Source organism: Marmota monax, unplaced genomic scaffold, assembly GCF_021218885.2.
Source record: "Marmota monax isolate L192 unplaced genomic scaffold, Marmota_monax_Labrador192_F-V1.1 WCK01_AAM20220418_F8-fsc00710, whole genome shotgun sequence".
Taxonomy (NCBI): Eukaryota; Metazoa; Chordata; class Mammalia; order Rodentia; family Sciuridae; genus Marmota; species Marmota monax.
In genome coordinates this window covers 105,664-109,209 of record NW_026693653.1, presented here as the reverse complement: position 1 = coordinate 109,209, position 3,546 = coordinate 105,664, and the positions used below count along the sequence as shown (strand labels likewise).

Here is a 3,546-nt window from a genome sequence, read left to right as displayed (position 1 = left end):
TAAAAGGTTAAATTAAAGGTGGTTAAAATGCCTTCATGATGGAGGAAAGAAGCTTAATCTTAAAGGCATTACTTTAAAAAAATGGGAAGATAACAGGATAAAAGATATTTAGATAAAGAAGATTAAAAATCTAAAGTGAAAAACTTTAAAGACAGAAGTATAGAAAGTTAAAAAGAAAAAAGATAAAGAAGATGTAGAAAGAAAAAAATGTAGGAAGACAAGAATTTTAAACCCACAAAATAGGGAAAAGAAAAAAAACTAGGAGGAAAATAAGCAACTAAGGGTAAAAATACAAACCTTAAAAAAAGACAACTAGAAGATAAAAATAAGATAGAAAATGGTTGAAAATGTCAAGTAAAGGTATTTCAGATAGAAAATGCAAAAAGCTAAGATAACTATTAGATACAGACATATACTTATTAAAGCAAAAAGAGGGAATTGGAAAGGGGTATATATCCCCCAAAGATAAACTTAAAATAACGCTTTTTACTCTAAACTTTTTAAATTTGGATTCATCAGGACTTAGTGCTGCGGAAAGGCATATGTATCCAAAAAATGTACATAAGCCTAAAGTACTTTGGAAAGATATTCTAACAGGACAATGGAAAGGTCCTGACCCAGTGATTGTCTGGAGTCGGGGGTCTGTTTGTGTTTTTCCACAGGGAGAACAGCAGCCCATTTGGATTCCAGAGAGATTAACTAAAACAGTTTCTACAGATCGAAAAGAAGATGATTTGACTCAAATCCATAACAGCTGATATCCAGAACTCCAGCTTGGCCATTCTTACATCTGCGACAGTGATTAACCAGGATGCTTTTTTCAATAGCTATTTTATTATTGCATTTTTCCACATCATAAGGTTCTATTTTTATTTTTTGAGCTCATACAAACCTAGGTTAATGTTTTTCTGATCAGTTTTATTTTTTGACTGTGGAGTTTTTAAACATTGCAATGGAGATTTCACCTAGGTAAAGCTACAAGGCCTTTACTATTTTCTTATGTGTTGTACGTTTGTGTACACTCTTGTGTTTTGTGTTGTATGTCTGTATGTGCGTATGTCCATATTTCTTATATGAGGAGCGCTCATGAAAAAATGGATCCGAATTATTATTTTTTTTATTCACGTGATTTAAATGGTTTAATTTAAATTATGTAAACAGCTGTTAAGGATTGTTTTTAAAGGTGGTTAACAGATCTGTTTGTTTACTAGTTTAAATTAGGTAAAAGGCTGTTAAGGATTGTTTTTAAAGTAGGTTAACAGATCTGTTTGTTTACTTTCACCTTTCCTTTTCATTATATTTAATAATTCTTTTCAGGATAATGTCTCTTTAGCATCATTGCCAGAATTCCTATCTCCATCCCAGTGCCGGTGAAGAACTCAACAAGTAATGCTCAATCAAAGAGTCAACTTACTTTGGGAGGAAACGGATTTGGGGAGGAAATGGACATATTGATAGATTCCTCTGCTTTGAACTGCTTGCAGAACTTGCCTGGACTATGTAACTATCGTTTGGTGCAGCAAATTGTGGTAATGCTGGCATATCTTTGCTGATGGTGTCACTAGTGATGCAATTTTTCCCAAGGAGCCGTCAATTGGCTTGGTGTCGTGGCATTTCTGTATCCTCCTCCCTTCTGCTAGTGATGGTCTAAAATTTGGGGGCCAATGGCTTATGCTGGACCGGTAGTCAGTGACGGGTATGATCCAATTGCAGTGGTATCAACCTAAGACAGGAGGCTGACGCCTAAAGGTCAGTTTTCCGATGACGGGTAAGAACCATATGTTGAATTGGACAACCTACCAGGCACGGTCCATAAGCCACATTAACCTCACTCCCCCACTGGCACCAAGGCCAAATTTGGGGGCCAACAGAGGTGAGGCAAAGAACCTCACCCCCCCACTGGTGCATAGACCTATCCACAAGTATGGCTGTATGCTGGACCGGTAGTCAGTGACGGGTATGATCCAATTGCAGTGGTATCAACCTAAGACAGGAGGCTGACGCCTAAAGGTCAGTTTTCCGATGACGGGTAAGAACCATATGTTGAATTGGACAACCTACCAGGCACGGTCCTTAAGCCACATTGCTTGTTGTTTAATTAATCAGAAGGGGGGAGATGCTGGGAGCCATTAGCCAAGTAGGTATGACAATTTCCTTGCCAGCGTACCCCATGTTGCAGTGACATTGAATGTACGTGACCTTGCTCAAGGACCAAGGCAGATTAGGGTGTTCCCGGTTTTAAGATAATCTTGTTTAGGGCGTTCCCAGTTTAGGTTCCAGGTTTAAGGTTTAAGATTATTCCTGCTGGGAATAGGGCGTATCCTGCTGCCTGAGTTCCCCTTGAGTTCTCACGGGATTCAGACAGTATATTTTGGAGATAGAAGCCCAGTGGATGTGGATTTGGGCAGAGAACGTGAATTTGGGAGAGAAGGTGGATTTGGGAAGAGAACGTGGATTTCCCCAGAACGTGATTGTAGACGGCTGGTGTGAGTTCGGGAATAAAGAGTTGCTGTTTGAATCTACAAGCTGTGTGGTGGCTCGTGATTGTGTGCCCAGCCAGACTGCGGCATTTGTGCCCAGCCAGACTGCGGCACCTGGGACTCAGAGGTTTTAGAGATCTCAGTCCATAGAAGGCCAGCTCCATAGCTCTGAGCCTGAGATGAGGTAGAACATCATGGTGAAAGAGTGGAAGAGAAAACCAGCTCAAGACAAGGCAAGCAAGAGGCAGAGAGAGGACTCTGCTCACCATGGACCAAAATATACCCTAAAGTCATGGTACCTTCCCCAGGGACCTACTTCCTCCAGCCACCCTGCCTGCCAGGCCCTACCCAGTTAGACCTTAGCCATGGATTAGGTTACACCTCCCATAACCTAGTAATTTCACCTCTGAGTGCTCTCGCATTGTCTCACACACACACTTTTGGGGGATGCCACATATCCAAATAAAAGGCACCTTTGTCAAGTGTCAGAGGGCTGTAAGAATGTGGGTTTTTCTCTGTGTCTTGGATTCTATTTCACTGAACTTCATGTCATTTTGATGTCAATACTATGCTGTTTTGTCACCATAACTCTGCAGTATAACTAGAGATTGTGATGGTGCCACCGGCCCCACTCTTCTTGATCGGGCTTCTTTTGTCTGTTCTGGGTCTCTTATTTTTCCAAATGAATTTTAGAATTATTTTCCTACTTCTGTGAAGAATGTTTGAGTCAGTTTTTTTTTTTTTTTTCATCACTGTGACCAAGAAGACCCGACCAGAACAATTTTAGAGGAGAAAAAAAATGATTTGGGGCCCATGGTTTCAGAGGCCTCGGTCCCTAGAGAGCTCACTCCATATCTCCTGGCATAAGGTGGAGCAGAACAAGGTAGCAGCTGGGTGTGGTTGAGGAGAGCAGCTCAGGATGTGGCACTGAGAAGCAAAGGGAGAGAACTCTATTCACCAGGGACAAAATGTGAACCCAAGGCAGTCCCCCAGGGACCCACCTCCTCAGCCCTCAGGTCCTGCCTACCATCACCACCCATTTAACCCATACTAGTGGATTTAATTA

At 41.3% G+C, this 3,546-nt stretch overlaps 1 long non-coding RNA gene across 1 annotated transcript; it reads left to right on the top strand.

The window, feature by feature from the left end:
• Positions 1-217: 217 nt before the first annotated feature.
• Positions 218-2,525, top strand: LOC131424757 (uncharacterized). Its single transcript, XR_009228262.1, has 2 exons — positions 218-969; positions 1,318-2,525. It is a non-coding gene; the product is annotated as an uncharacterized LOC131424757 (long non-coding RNA).
• The last annotated feature ends 1,021 nt before the right edge of the window (positions 2,526-3,546 follow it).